We start from the raw sequence: 17,025 nt of genomic DNA, 5'->3' as shown, positions 1-17,025 counted from the left end.
CGCAATTCACCATATCAACAGAAGCAAAAATAAGACCATTCCATTCTCTCAATTGATGCAGAAAAAGCATTTAATAAAATTCAGTATGAGCAAACTTAAGAATATAGGCATAAGGGGCACATTTCTTTTTTCTTTTCTTTTTTTTTCTTTATTGGAGACAGAGTCTCACTTTGCCACCCTAGGTAGAGTGCTGTGGCGTCACAGCTCACAGCAACCTCAAACTCTTGGGCTTAGGGGATTCTCAGCCTCCCAAATAGCTGGGACTAGAGGCACCCGCCACAATACCTGGCTATTTTTATTTTTTATTTTTGGTTGTAGTTGTCATTGTTGTTTGACAGGTCCCCGCTGTATTCGAACCCTCCAGCTGCAGTGTATGTGGCTGGCGCCCTAGCTGCTGAGCTACAGGTACTGGGCCAGGTGGTAGATTTCTTTCTTCTTTCTTTTTTGCAATTTTTGGTCGGGGCTAGGCTTGAACCTGCCACCTCTGGCATATGGGGCCAGCGCCCTACCCCTTTGAGCCACAGGCCCCACCCCCAGGTGGCACATTTCTTAAACTGATCGAAGCCTTCTATGAGAAACCCATAGCTAATATTATCCTGAAATGGAGTAAAGCTGAAAGCTTTTCCACTTAGAACTGGAACCAGACAAGGTTGTCCTCTGTCATCATTTCTATTCAACACAGTGCTGGAAGTTCAAGCCAATACAATCAGGCAAGAGAAGAAAATAAAGGGCATTGAACTGGGGGCAGAGGAGGTAACCTCTCACTCTTTGCTGATGTTGTGATCATATACGAGAACCCCAAAGACTCAACCACAAGACTTTTGGAAGGATCAAGAAATACAATGTCTGAGAATATAAAATCAACATCCACAAATCAGTAGCCTTTGTATATGCCAAATAATAGCCAAGATGAGAAGCTAATCAAGGACACAATTCCCTTTATAGTAGCTTAAAAAAATGAGCTCCCTCCTCGCGGGGACTCCCAGCGCACCTCTTCCCCAGCCCGAGCGCACCTCGCCTCCACTCACTACCACATACTGCTACCTGGGCCAAGCGCTGCTGTGGTCTCGGAGCCGGCTAGCTGCCCTGGGCTTGGCAGCCAAGGACTCAGCCCTGCTGTTGGGCTGGGCCTACGGGCAGCCCACCGCTGCCCCAAAGCCCTGACTCCAGCTGGCTGCCTGATGCCACGACAGCCAGGCAGTGGCTGATGGTGAGGACGACCCTAACTTCTTCAATGGTGGAGGGCTTCTTTGACTGTGATGCCAGCATCGTGGAGAACAAGCTGGTGGAGGACCTGAAGACCCGGGAGAGCAAGGAACAGAAATGGACCCGGGTGCGTGGCATCCTGCTGATCGTCAAGCCTTGTAACCGTGTGCTGAGCCTTTCCTTCCTATCCAGCGTGATGACGGCTCCTGGGAGGTCATCCAGGGCTACCAGCCCAGCACAGCCAGCACCACACGCCGTGCAAGGGAGGTATTCATTACAGCACTGATGTGAGTATAGATGAATTAAAAGCTTTGGCTTCTCCGATGACACACAAGTGTACAGTAATTGATGTACCATTTTGGGGTGCTAAAGCCAGTATTAAGGTTAATCCCAAGAGCTAAAAAGATAATGAACTGGAAAAGATCACAAGGAGGTTCATCATGGAACTAGCAAAGAAGGGTTTTATTGGTCATGGCATTGTTGTGCCTGCCCCGGATATGATCACAAGCGAGTGGGAGATGTCCTGGATTGCTGACACCTATGAGAGCACCAGGGGGCACTATGACATTACTACGCATGTCTGTGTTACTGGTAAACCTATCAGTCAAGGAGATATCCATGAGTGAATCTCTGGTACTGGTTGTGGTGTTTTCCATGGGATCGAGAATTTCATCAATGAAGCTTCTTACATGAACATTTTAGGAATGACACTAGGGTTTGGAGATAAAACATTTGTTGTTCAGGAATTTGGTAATGTGGGCCTGCACTCTATGAGATATTTACATTGTTTTGGTGCTAAATGTGTTGGTATTGGTGAATGTGAGGGGAGTATATGGAATCCAGATGGTATTTACCAAAAGGAACTAGAAGACTTCAAATTACAACATGGGTCCATTATGGGCTTCCCCAAGGCAAAGCCCTATGAAGGAAGCATCTTGGAAGCTGACTCTGACATACTCATCCTTGCTGGCATCCCTGTTGCCAGCGAGAAGCAGCTGACCAAATCCAATGTACAAAGAGTGAAAGCCAAGATCACTGCTGAAGTTGGGAATGGGCCAACAACTCCAGAAGCTGATATGATCTTCCTGGAGGGGGGCGGAGCATGATGGCGGACAGGACGGACCTGTAGCCCACCTCTCCCAAGCCATCAGGTGAGAGGAAAGGGGGTCTGGACCTTCCCTGTGTGTGGATTCTTGGAGTGGACAGACAGCTGGAGACGCCCAGCCAACTGGCGGATTGCTATATATGAGGGGTAATTTAAAACCACAGACTCTGTTGTAGAGATTCTTCCCTGCTCGGCAGTGCCGGCCAGCAGGCCCCTCCCCTACAGAGGTAAGCAGCTTCTAAATGCTGACAAAATCCAATTGACAAATATTTATTCCTGAACTGAGGGAGGCATCCAAAAGGAAAGCCACTCAAAACCACAGGGAGCTGGGCAAACTGTTGGACAATTGAAGGGAAGGGATTCTGCCCGGAAAACAGACATTTTGAACTACTCAGAAGGGTGGGCACCTTTCCCCCAGGTGTTGGAGGGGGCTGGCAGTTCAGGCTGTGCAGTGAACTGGCGGTGTGATCCAAAAGGGAAACTCTGAACCATAAAACTCAGAATAAGTTCCCTGAATGCTCCAACCACGGGAACCGGCTTCAGCCCCGGGAACCAGCTACAGCAGCTAAAACCGCAAACCCACCAGCCACCACGGGAACTCAGCACCACTCCCCCTACAGCCGATTGCAGTCACCAGTTTGCAGGAGAACCTGGGAACAGAGTGGAAAGACTTAAGAAGCGTGGACACCTGCACCGAGTGGGAAGGTTGGTCGCAAGTGCTGTCTGGAAAAGAACAGCCGAGGTTACACAATTCTTAGGGGACAAACTTTTACAGAAATTCCAAAATGGCAATCGGCCATCGAAGGTGGTTACCATGATAACAGTATAAACTGTAAATCAGGTATAAGCCTCGGAGCCACTCACAGCGCCACCTGGTGTCCAGAAAGTATATTGCAGTATGAATATATTCCTACGAAAGTTGATCCCTACAGCAGACATATAGATATATATAGGTATATTTCTACATGCAAGAATATTTTTGTAGTTGGTGCCTTTTTTTTGGTTTGTTTGTTTTTTTTTTTTTTTGCTTTTCTTGGTTTTTTTTTTTCGTTTTGTTTTGGTCTGTTTTTTCCTTACAATTTTCTTGGAGGAGATTTCAATAACTTTTTATTATTACTTTTTATATAGATATATTTTTTATTTCTATGCTTTCTAATTTTAATTTCTTCTTTCTTCTCTTTTAACATTTCTACTAACACCACTTTTTCTCTCTTTTTTCTTTTCTTTCAATTATTTTACGATTATCACTATTTTTATTGCAGTTGTTCTTATATTGCTGTTGTTGTGGCTGTTGCCTGTATGTCTATGTGTTTCTGTCTGTCTCTGTATTTATGGGCCTGTGTGCCTTGTAACCTTTGTATCTGTTTATTTGTTCATTTGGTCTCAATGAGCTTGGTGTTACGACCTGCAACTCTGAGCTCCTAGCACTCCCCTCCACTCGCACTCTGTGATCTGGAAAACTGCCCCCCCAGGAGTCCAGATTCTTGGGTGAACTCTCGAGAGGTGTAGACAGGACCTGGACTGCAGTTGGCCAGTGCTGAGTCTGCAGCAAAGGAGTGAGAAGACGACAGTCAGCTAAGAGGGAATCACACTGGAGCGGTGGTGCTCTGAGGTGCAGAGCAACAGCCATCTTCAGCAATAACAAGGCCCACACCCAGCTATCACATAGCCTCTCCTTCTGTCTTCCTGGGCAACCAGATGAGGCTGAGCATCTTCTCAGATGGCAACCACCGTGGAACAGACCTGGGACTGAAACACAGGCCCCGTGAGTAAAGGATATGCCTGAGGCGGCACTGACCTGGGTGGAACACGGGGACTAGAAAACACACTCGCAGAGCCGGGAAACTCCCAGGGTGGGGCTGATCCAGAGGACCGCTTTACTGAGCCTAAGATGTACCTGGCCCTCAGGGGATCACCAGCCTATAGACAAAGGAGGCCAAGAGGCTACAGCTGACAATGGATTGTGCTGTGAATACAAACCTGCAGGACTAAAGACAGGGCCTGAGGCACAGGTTCTGGAAACTCAAATCAGCCTCTCCTCTGCAGAGGAATCTAGCAGGGTCAGAAACAAACTCCCACAGGGTTGTTCCGTTCACCCAGTAACATAAACTAAGGGTGGGGCTGGAACTGAGTGAACACCTCCAGCCTCCATCAAGTGCCCGAGGTTGACAGGCCACACCACCCCTGCTGGATAAAGACAGAGAGTAGCAGCCTAGACGAGCAGACACAGACGACCCTGTGATTTAGGCAGGTGCAAACCCCTGGAGTATCTGCTTACTGCAGACAACTGACTGGGTCATAGCCCTGTGGGGCTAGCAGTGACTGGGTGTGACAGAGCTGCAAGGTGGGGAAGGAGGCATCAATCTTCCCAGACTGATCTATTTACTGGATGGCTCCTCCTGAATCCACGCAGCACTGGAGCAAGCCATATTAGAGCAGTCACCAGACCCCTGTGATCCAGTTCCCAGGGACCTCTTGAACTCTCCTACCCGAGGCAGCTGCTGACTGAGACAATTGATTTAGACCTTTTGAACTGAGCCACTCACCTGGGGTCTATCCAGGTGGTTCCCTGGGTGTGTGGTTGTAGGAAGGTTTGATTTTCCTTTTCCATTTTGTGCCTGTGGTGGGTGGGGTGACTTAATTGCTGGTATTTCTCTGCAGCTGAGACTTCAACCCAGAGTAACTGTTTCACTAGGGTCAAATAGAAACCAGCTGAAAACAAGACAGAACCACTTAGACCCTCTACACAAAACAAGGCCCCAGTTTCTTGGGCCACAGCACTGTATGGGTTCTCGACAAAACACCCGGGGAGAAATCAAGGGGAGTAAAACAATCATGGGGTGGAATCAGTGGAAAAACTCTGGTAACATGAATAACCAGAATAAATCAACCCTCCCAAGAAAAGATATGGCAGATATAATTGAAGATCCCATTCACAAACACCTGACTGAGATGTCAGAAATCGAATTCAGAATTTGGATGGCAAACAAGATTAACAAAATGGAACTAGGAATTCGTGGAGAAATTCAAAAGCTCTCTCAAGAATTTAATGAATTTAAAGACAAAACTTCTAATACCAAACAGACTTAGACACACTGAAGCAAGAATTTGCAGCCCTCAAAGACATGAAAAATACAGGAGAATCCCTTAGCAACAGAATGGACCAAACAGAAGAAAGGATTTCCAACATTGAAGATAAAGCCTCTGAACGCTCCCAAACTCTCAAAGAGGAAGAGAAAAGGAGAGCAAAAATGGATCATTCTCTCAGAGAGCTCTGGGATAACTCGAAGAAGGCAAATATCCAACTCATAGGAATTCCTGAAACAGATGACGTGGCCTCCCTGGGCACAGAGGCCCTTCTGCATGATATTATGAAAGAGAATTTTCCAGACATGCCTAGAGAACCTGAAATTCAGATAGCAGATAGCTTCAGAACCCCAGCACAACTCAACCCCAATAAGACATCCCTGATATCAGATTAAAGATGGCGGCCGAGTAACAGCTTCCCTGCAACTGGGAACAGCGAGTCTGGGGAGACAAGACTCCAGGCATCGCTGGCCGGTGGGATCTGCCTATAATCATCCCTTTGAGGATACAGGGAACCATCAAGGGACTTCTGGACCCCAAGAGGACGACAAAAACAGTGGAAAACTGGTAAGTGTTTGTGTGTGTTCGATCGACCTAATCACGCTGGCAACTGTAAGTACAAGCAGCAGTGAGACTGCAAACTGGAAAGGCCTTACCTCTGAACTGTTTTGGTGTTCTTGGACTTGGCACTCTGTTGAACTGCCTTGGGGAGAGCTTGAGCAGGAGTGTGGAGAACTTTTGGCATTGTCTGGGGCCCCAGACTGAGCCACCGAGCTGGGTGCAGGAAGCCATTGTGAAAGAACTGCCCCAGCAAGTTCCGCCCTCAGGGTCAAAGACTAAGGATTGGGTGGGTCAAAGTAACGTACTGACTGAGCAGCCTAAAGGCAGGAACTGAGCTTTCTTACAGCCTTAATCCTTAGGGGCAGAGTGAGATGGTTTTGGCACACTGGAACCTTGGGCTGTTGCCCTGGGTAGAGTGCCATGATGTCACAGCTCATAGCAACCTCAAACTCCTGGGCTTGGCACTGCCCAGACCTCCATAAGAGCTGTGCAGTGACCCAACACCAGTGACCCCACCCACCGGGCCCCCACATTCCCTGACCAGGAACTGTGAGAGCCACGCAACCCTGCATCCTCCCCATTGTGTCCTCCCAGGTTCCAAACTAGCCCGTTCATCTGGACAGGGACTCTGGTAGCTGCGTGCCCTTTGGTGTCCTCACTGCCTCTGTGCAGAGCTCTTCTCCTGGCCAGAGACTGCTGGAGCATTGGGCTCTCTGTGCCAAAGTCACCGGGCTCCTGGCACTCAAAGAACCATGCACACAACCCCCAGCCCTGTTGCTGGATCCGGGTGTGTCACAAACCAGAGCAGCTTCCACAACCAGAACTGAATAGTTAGAGCAGCCCCAGAGGAACAACACAGGGTCACTCCCTACAAAGATCCACCAACAATAGAGTGATCCCGCTGGGGTCTAATCTTGGAGAGACACCTCCCCAACTCTGCGGACAACCAGAGGCAATGGTTAAAAACAATCATGAGGTGAAATGAACAGAAAAACTCTGGCAATATGAATAATCAGAGTAGATCAACTCCCCCAAGGATCAATGGGGCAGAAACAGCACAAGACCCCATGCACAAAGAAATAGCTGAGATGTCAGAAACTGAATTCAGGATCTGGATAGCAAATAAGATTGAATTAGAATTCCAAAAGTTATCTCAAGAATTGGAAGGATTCAAAGACCAAATGACCAAAGATTTCAGCACATTGAGACAAGAAGTTGCATCCCTCAAAGATCTGAGAAACATAGTAGAATCCCTCAGTAACAGAATGGAGCAAGCAGAAGAAAGGATTTCTGACATTGAAGACAAAGCTTTCGAACACTCTCAAACCCTCAAAGAAGAAGAGAAATGGAGAGCAAAAACAGACCACTCTCTCAGAGAGCTCTTGGATAATTTGAAGAAAACCAATATTCGTCTTATAGGGATCCCCAAAAGTGACAAAGGGACTTCACAAGGCACAGAGTCTCTTCTCCATGAGATTATGAAGGAGAACTTTCCAGACATGCCAAGAGATTCTGAAATTCAGATAGCAGAAAGTTTCAGAACTGCAGCATGACTCAACACGAATAAGACATCCCCCAGACACATCATAATCAATTTCACTAAAGTTAATATGAAGGAGAAAATTCTGAAAGCTGAAAGACGAAAGAAAACCATTACCTACAAGGGGAAGAATATCAGAATAACTGCAGAGCTCTCTGCTGAAACCTTTCAAGCTAGAAGAGGATGGTCATCGAATTTTAATTTCCTAAAACAAAATAACTTTCAATCCAGGATCCTGTAACCAGCTAAAATGAGCTTCATTTATGATGGAGAAATTAAATACTTCAACGACATTCACATGTTCAAGAAATTTGCCACAACTAAACCAGCTCTCCAGGACATTCTTAGACCTATCCTCCATAAACGCCAGCGTAATTCTCCACCACAAAAGTAAACCCACCCAAAAAATTTTGATCAAATTCCAACTTCCACAGTTGCAAAAGGATTAAAAATATCCACCAGTCTCTCGAAAGGCTTATCAATACTCTCAAGGTGAATGGTTTAAATTGTCCTCTAAAGAGGCATAGGTTGGCGGACTGGATACAAAAACTCAAGCCAGATATCTGCTGCATACAAGAATCGCAACTTACATTAAAAGACAGATATAGAGTCAAGGTGAAGGGATGGTCATCTATATTCCAGGCAAATGGAAAGCAGAAAAAAGCAGGCGTTGCAATCCTGATCACAGACGCAATAGGCTTTAAACCAACCCAAAATTTAAGGATAAGGAAGGACACTTCATATTTGTTAAAGGTAATACTCAATATGATGAGATCTCAATTATTAGTATTTATGCACCCAACGACAACGCACCTCAATTTATAAGAGAAACTCTAACAGACATGAGCAACTCGATTTCCTCCACTTCCATAGTACTTGGAGATTTTAACACCCCTTTAGCAGTCATGGATACATCCTCCAAAAAGAAGCTAAGCAAAGAATTTTAGATTTAAACTCAACCATTCAACATCTGGATTTAACAGACATCTACAGAATATTTCATCCCCAAAAAACTGAATACACATTCTTCTCATCAGCCCATGGAACATACTCCAAAATCGACTACATCCTAGGCCACAAATCTAACCTCAGCAAATTTAAAAAAATACAGATTATTCCTTGCATCTTCTCAGACCATCATGGAATAAAAGTTGAATTCAATAACAACAGGAACCTGCATACCCATACAAAAACATGGAAGCTAAACAACCTTTTGCTGAAGGAAACATGGGTTATAGATGAGATAAAGAAGGAAAGCACCATATTTTTGGAACAAAACAACAATCAAGACACGAATTACCAGAACCTATAGGATACTGCAAAGGCAGTCCTAAGAGGGAAATTTATAGCATTGCAAGCCTTCCTCAAGAAAACGGAAAGAGAGGAAGTCAATAACTTAATGGAACATTTCAAGCAACTGGAGAAAGAAGAACACTTCAACCCCAAATGCAGCAGAAGAAAAGAAATAACCAAAATCAGAGCAGAATTAAATGAAATTGAAAACAAAAGAATTATATAACAGATCAATAAATCCAAAACCTGGTTTTTTGAAAAGATAAATAAAATAGATTAACCTTTGGCCAACCTAAACAGGAAAAAAAGAGTAAAATCTCTAATTTCATCAATCAGAAATGGTAATGATGAAATAACAACACACCCCTCAGAAATTCAAAAAATCCTTAACGAATGCTGCAAGAAACTTTACTCTCACAAATATGAAAATCTGAAAGAAATAGAACAGTACCTGGAAGCACACCACCTACCAAGACTTAGCCAGAACGAAGTGGAAATATTGAACAGGCCTATATCAAGTTCTGAAATAGCATCAACTATACAAAATCTTCCTAAAAACTAAAGCCCAGGACCAGATGGCTTTACGTCAGAATACTATAAAACCTTTAAAGAAGAACTAGTACCTATACTACTAAAACTCTTCCAAAATATAGAAAAAGAAGAAATATTACCCACCACATTCTATGAAGCAAACATCACCTTGATCCCCAAACCAGGGAAAGACCCAACAAGAAAAGAAAATTATAAAACAATATCACTAATGAATATAGATGCTAAAATACTCAATAAGATCCTAACAAACAGAATCCAACAACACATCAAAAAAATTATACACCATGACCAAGTCAGATTTATCCCAAGTCTCAAGGCTGGTTCAATATGTGTAAATCTATAAACTTAATTCAACACATAAACAAACTTAAAAATAAGGACCATATGGTTCTTTCAATTGATGCAGAAAAAGCTTTTGATAATATCCATCATCCTTTCAGGATCAGAACACTTAAGAAAATTGATATAGAAGGGATATTTCTTAAACTAATAGAAGCCATCTACAGCAAACCCACAGCCAATATCGTATTGAATGGAGTTAAATTGAAATCATTTCCACTTAGATCAGGAACCAGGCAAAGTTGCCCATTGTCTCCATTGGTCTTTAACATTGTAATGGAAGTTTTAGCCATTGCAATTAGGGAAGAAAAGGAGATCAAGGGTATCCACATAGGGTCAGAAGAGATCAAACTTTCACTCTTCGCAGATGATATGATTGTATATCTGGGAAACATTAGGGATTCTACTACAAAACTTTTAGAAGTGATAAGGGATATAGCAATGTCTCAGGCTAAAAAATCCACACCCATAAATCTGTAGTCTTTATATATACCAACAACAACCAAGCCAAACAAACAGTCAAGAACTTTATTCCTTTCACAGTAGTGACAAAGAAGATGAAATATTTGGGAGTATACCTAACAAAGGACGTGAAGATCTCTATAAAGAGAACTATGAAACTCTAAGAAAAGAAATAGCCGAAGATGGAAAAACATACCATGCTCATGGCTGGGAAGAATCAACATTGTTAAAATGTCCATACTGCCCAAAGCAATATATAATTTTAATGCAATTCCTATTAAAGCTCCTTTGTCATACTTTAAAGATCTTGAAAAAATAATACTTCATTTTATATGGAATCAGAAAAAACCTCGAATAGCCAAAACATTACTGAGCAATAAAAACAAAGCAGGAGGAATCACGCTACCAGACCTAAAACTGTACTATAAATCCATAGTGATCAAAACAGCATGGTGCTGGCACAAAAGCAGAGAAGTAGATGTCTGGAACAGAATAGAGAACCAAGAGATGGATCCAGCTACTTACTGTTATTTGATCTTTGACAAGCCAATTAAAAACATTCAAGGGGGAAAAGATTCCCTATTTAACAAATGGTGCTGGGTAAACTAGCTGGCAACCTGTAGAAGATTGAAACTGGACCCATACCTTTCACCATTAACTAACATAGACTCTCACTGGATTAAAGATTTAAACTTAAGACATGAAACTATAAAAATACTTGCACAAAGTTCAGGAAAAACTCTTGAAGGAATCGGCCTGGGTGAATATTTTATGAGGAGGACTCTCAGGCAACTGAAGCAGTATCAAAAATACACTACTGGGTCCTGATCAAACTAAAAATCTTCTGCACAGCCAAGAACATAGTGAGTAAAGCAAGCAGACAGCCCTCAGAATGGGAGAAAATATTTGCAGGTTATACCCCCGTAAGGGTCTAATAACCAGAATCCATAGAGAACTCAAACATATTAACAAGAAAAGAACACGTAACCCCATCTCAGAGTGGGCAAGGACTTGAAGAGAAACTTCTCTAAAGAAGACCGACACACAATCTACAAACACATGAAAAAAAGCTCATCATCCTTAATCATCAGAGAAATGCAAATCAAAACTACTCTGAGATACCACCTAACCCCAGTAAGAGTAGCCCACATAACAAAATCCCAAAACCAGAAATGTTGGCGTGGATGTGGAGGAAAGAAACACTTCTATACTGCTGGTGGGAATGCCCACTAATACGGTCCTTCTGGAAGGATGTTTGGAGAATACTTAGAGACCTAAAAATAGACCTGCCATTCACTCCTATAATTCCTTTACTAGGTTTATACCCAGAAGACCAAAAGTCACAATATAACAAAGACATCTGTATCAGAATGTTTATTGCACCCAATTCACAATTGCTAGTCATGGAAGAAGCCCAAGTGCCCATCGACCCACAAATGGACTACCAAATTGTGGTACATGTATACCATGGAATACTATGCAGCCTTAAAGAAAGATGGAGACTTTACCTCTTTCATGTTTACATGGATGGAGCTGGAACATATTCTTCCTAGCAAAGTATCTGAGGAATGGAAGAAAAAGTATCCAATGTACTCAGCCCTGCAATGAAGCTAAATTATAGCTTTCACATGAAGACTATAACCCAACTATAAAACAAGACTATGGGGAAAGGGCCAAGGAAGGGGAATGGAGGGGGGAGGTTTTGGTGGAGGGAGAGTAATGCATGGGGCCACACCTATGGTGCATCTTAGAATGGGTACAGGTGATTGCACTAATGTACACAGCTATGATTTAACAAAAAAAAAACAAAAGACATCCCCCATGCATATCGTAATTAACTTCACTAAAGTTAATATGAAGGAGAAAATTCTCAAAGCAGCCAGGCGAAAGAAATCTGTTACCTTCAAAAGGAAGAACATTAGAATGACTGCAGATCTCTCTGCTGAAAATTTTCAAGTCAGAAGAGGGTGGTCATCAACGTTTAATCTCCTCAAGCAAAATAACTTTCAACCCCGGATCTTGTACCCAGCTAAACTGAGTTTCATTTATGATGGAGAAATTAAATACTTTAATGACATTCATATGCTGAAGAAATTTGCCATAACCAAACCAGCTCTTCAGGATATTCTCAGACCTATCCTCCATAATGACCAACCCCATCTTCTACTACAAAAGTAAACTCACTCGGAAACTTCAGATCAGACTCCAACTTCCACAATGGCAAAAGGATTAAAAATGTCCACTGGACTTTTGAAAAACTCAATACCCAAAATTTCACCAAACTTATCAATACTCTCCATTAATGTGAATGGCTTAAACTGCCCTCTAAAGAGATATAGGTTAGCTGACTGGAAAAACTCAGGCTAGATATTTGTTGCATACAAGAGTCACATCTAAACTTAAAAGACAAATACAGACTCAAGGTGAAAGGATGGTCATCCATATTTCAGGCAAATGGTAACCAGAAAAGAGCAGGTGTTGCAATTTTATTTGTGGATACAATAGGCTTTAAACCAACAAAAGTAAGGAAGGACAAGAATGGTCACTTCATATTTGTTAAGGATAAGACTGAATATGATGAGATTTCAATTATTAATATCTATGCACCCAACCAGAATGCACCTCAATGTACAAGAGAAACTATAACAGACATGAGAAACTTGATTTCCTCCAACTCTATAATGGTCAGAGATTTTAACACTCCTTCAGCAGTGATGGATTGATCCTCCAACAAAAAGCTGAGTAAAGAAATTCTAGATTTAAATCTAACCATCCAGCATTTAGATTTAGCAGACATCTACAGAACATTTCATCCGAACATAACTGAATACACATACTTCTCATCAGCCCACGGAACTTACTCCAAAATCGATCACATCTTAAGTCACAAGTCTAACCTCCGTAAATTTAAAAGAATAGAAATTATTCCATGCATCTTCTTGGACCATCATAGAATAAAACTTGAGATGAGTAACAACAGGAATCTGCATACTCATACAAAAACATGGAAGTTAAATAACCTTATGCTGAATGATAGTTGGGTCAGAGATGAGATCAAGAAGGAAATTGCCAAATTTTTGGAACAAAACGACAATGAAGACACAAACTAACGGAACATCTGGGACACCGCAAGGCAGTTCTAAGAGGAAAAATTATAGCACTGCAAGCCTTCCTCAGGAGAACGGAAAGAGAAGTTAGCAACTTAATGGGACATCTGAAGCGACTGGAAATGGAAGAACACTCCAACCCCAAACCCAGTAGAAGAAAAGAAATAACCAAAATCAGAGCAGAACTAAATGAAATTGAAAACAAAAGAATTATACAACAGATCAATAAATCCAAAACCTGGTTTTTTGAAAAGGTCAACAAAATAGATAAACCTTTGGCCAACCTAATCAGGAAAAAAAGAGCAAAATCTCTAATCTCATCAATCAGAAATAACAAAGACGAAATAACAACATACCCCTCAGAAATCCAAAAAATCCTTAATGAATATTACAAGAAACTTTACTCTCAGAAATATGAAAATCTGAAGGAAATCGACCGTTACTTGGAAGCACGTCACCTTCCAAGACTTGCCCAAAATCAAGTGGAAATGTTGAACAGGCCCATATCAAGTTCGGAAATAACATCAACCATATAAAATCTCCCCAAAAAGAAAAGCCCGGGACGAGATGGTTTTACGTCAGAATTCTACCAAACCTTTAAAGAGGAATTAGTAGCTATATTACTCAACCTGTTCCAAAAGGTAGAAAAAGAAGGAGGACTACCCAACACGTTCTATGAAGCAAACATCACCTTGATCCCCAAACCAGGGAAAGACCCAACAAGAAAAGAAAATTATAGACCAATATCACTAATGAATATAGATGCAAAAATATTCAACAAGATTGTAACAAACAGAATCCAGCAACATATCAAACAAATCATACATCATGACCAAGTCGGTTTTATCCCATGGTCTCAAGGCTGGTTCAATATACGTAAGTTTATAAATGTAATTCAGCACATAAACAAATTAAAAATCAAAGACAATATGATTCTCTCAATCGATGCAGAAAAAGCTTTTGATAACATCTAACATCCCTTCATGATCAGAACACTTAAGAAAATTGGTATAGAAGGGACATTTCTTAAACTGATAGAGGCCATCCACAGCAAACCCACAGTCAATATCGTATTGAATGGAGTTAAACTGAAATCATTTCCACTCAGATCAGGAACCAGACAAGGCTGCCCATTGTCTCCATTGCTTTTTAACATTGTAATGGAAGTTTTAGCTACCACAATCAGGAAAGAAAAGGAGATCAAGGATATCCACATAGGGTCAGAACAGATCAAACTTTCGCTCTTCGCAGATGATATGATTGTGTATCTGGAAAACAGTAGGGATTCTACTACAAAACTCTTAGAAGTGATCAAGGAATACAGCAGTGTCTCAGGTTACAAAATCAACAATCATAAATCGGTAGCCTTTATATATACCAACAATAGTCAAGTTGAAAAAGCAATTAAGGACTCTATTCCATTCACAGTAGTACCAAAGAAGATGAAATAATTGGGAGTTTATCTATCAAAGAACATGAAAGATCTGTATAAAGAGAACTATGAAACTCTAAGAAAAGAGATAGCTGAGAATGTTAACAAATGGAAAAATATACCGTGCTCATAGTTGGGAAGAACAAACATTGTTAAATGTCCATACTACCCAAAGCAGTATATAATTTCTTTCTTTTTTTTTTTTTAGCTTTACAGACCGTTGAAAGCAGTATATAATTTCAACGCAATCCCCATTAAAGCTGCACTGTCATACTTTAAAGATCTTGAAAAAACAATACTTCATTTTATATGGAATCAGAAAAAACCTCGAATAGCCAAGACATTACTCAAAACTAAAAACAAAGCAGGAGGAATCACGCTACCAGGCCTCAGACTATACTACAAATCGATAGTGATCAAAACAGCATGATACTGACACAAAAACAGAGAAGTAGATGTCTGGAACAGAATAGAGAACCAAGAGATGAATCCAGCTAATACCTGTTATTTAATCTTTGACAAGCCAATTAAAAACATTCAATGGGGAAAAGATTCCCTATTTAACAAATGGTGCTAGGTGAAGTGGCTATCAACCTGTAGAAGACTGAAACTGGACCCATACCTTTCACCATTCACCAAGATAGACTGTCACTGGATTAAAGATTTAAACCTAGGACATGAAACTATAAAATCCTAGAGTAGAGTGCAGGGAAAACCCTTGAAGAAATTGGGTTGGGTGAGTTTTTTATGAGAAGGACCTCCCGGGCAATTGAAGCTGCTTGAAAAATACAGTATTGGGACTTTATCGAACTAAAAAGCTTCTGCACAGCCAAGAACACAGTAAGTAAAGCAAGCAAACAGCCCTCAGAATGGGAAAAGATATTTGCAGGTTATGTCTCCGACAAAGGTTTAATAACCAGAATCCACAGAGAACTCAAAGGCATTAGCAAGAAAAGAACAAGGGATCGTTTCGCAGGTTGGGCAAGGGATTTGAAGAGAAACTTCACTGAAGAAGACAGGCATGCGGCCTTCAGACATATGAAAAAATGCTCATCATCTCTAATCATCAGAGAAATGCAAATCAAAACTACTTTGAGATATCATCTAACTCCAGTGAGACTAGCCTTCATGACAAAATCCCAAGACCAGAGATGTTGGCGCGGATGTGGAGAAAATGGAACAATTTTGCACTGCTGGTCGGAATGCAAATTAATACATTCCTTTTGGAAAGAGATATGGAGAACACTTAGAGATCTAAAAATAAATCTGCCATTCAATCCTGTAATCCCTCTACTGGGCATATACCCAGAAGACCAACGATCACATCATAACAAAGATATTTGTACCAGAATGTTTATTGCAGCCCAATTCATAATTGCTAAGTCATGGAAGAAGCCCAAGTGCCCATCGATCCACGAATGGATTAATAAATTGTGGTATATGTACACCATGGAATATTGTGCAGCCTTAAAGAAAGATGGAGACTTTACCTCTTTCATGTTTACATGGATGGAGCTGGAACATATTCTTCTTATAAAGTATCTTCTTATAAAGAATGGAAGAAAAAGTACCCAATGTACTCAGCCCTACTATGAAACTAATTTAGGGTTTTCACATGAAAGCTATAACCCAGTTACAACCTAAGAATAGGTGGAAGGGGGAAAGGGAGGGGAGGGAGGGAGGAGGTGGGTAGAGGGAAGGGGATTGGTGGGATTACACCTGAGGTGCATCTTACGAGGGTATATGTGAATCTTAGTAAATGTGGAATGTAAAGGTCTTAACAAAATAACTAAGAAAATGCCACAAAAGCTATGTTAACTAGTGTGATGAAAATGTGTCAAACGGTCTATGAACCAAGTGTATGGTGCCCCATGATCATACTAATGTACACAGCTATGATTTAATAAAAAAATAAATAAATTGGAAAAAAAAAAAAGATCTTCCTGGAGAGGAACATTATGGTTATTCCAGATCTCTACTGGAATGCTGGAGGAGTGACAGTGTCTTACTTTTAGTGGTTGAAGAATCATGTCAGCTATGGCCGTTTGACCTTCAAATATGAAAGGGATTCTAATTACCACTTGCTCATGTCTGCTCAAGAGAGTTTAGAAAGAAAATTTGGAAAGCATGGTGGAACTATCTCCAAGGTACCCACGGCAGAGTTCCAAGACAGAATATCCAGGGCCTCTGAGAAAGACATCGTGCACTCTGGCTTGGAGTACACAATGGAGCATTCTGCCAGACTATTTGCACAGTCATGAAGTATAACCTGGGGTTGGACCTGAGAACAGCTGCCTATGTCAACACCATTGAGAAAGTCTTCAAAGTGAGCCTGGTGTGA

The 17,025-nt window shown here is 41.6% G+C and overlaps 1 pseudogene; it reads left to right on the top strand.

Annotated features, from left to right (window-relative positions):
* The first annotated feature begins 1,219 nt into the window (after positions 1 to 1,219).
* On the top strand, positions 1,220 to 17,025 carry LOC128572585 (glutamate dehydrogenase 1, mitochondrial-like; annotated as a pseudogene).

This window comes from Nycticebus coucang, chromosome 20 (genome assembly GCF_027406575.1).
Source record: "Nycticebus coucang isolate mNycCou1 chromosome 20, mNycCou1.pri, whole genome shotgun sequence".
NCBI classification, from domain to species: Eukaryota; Metazoa; Chordata; class Mammalia; order Primates; family Lorisidae; genus Nycticebus; species Nycticebus coucang.
The sequence above is the reverse complement of the archived record's forward strand: the minus strand, read 5'-3'. Positions and strand labels throughout refer to the sequence as shown.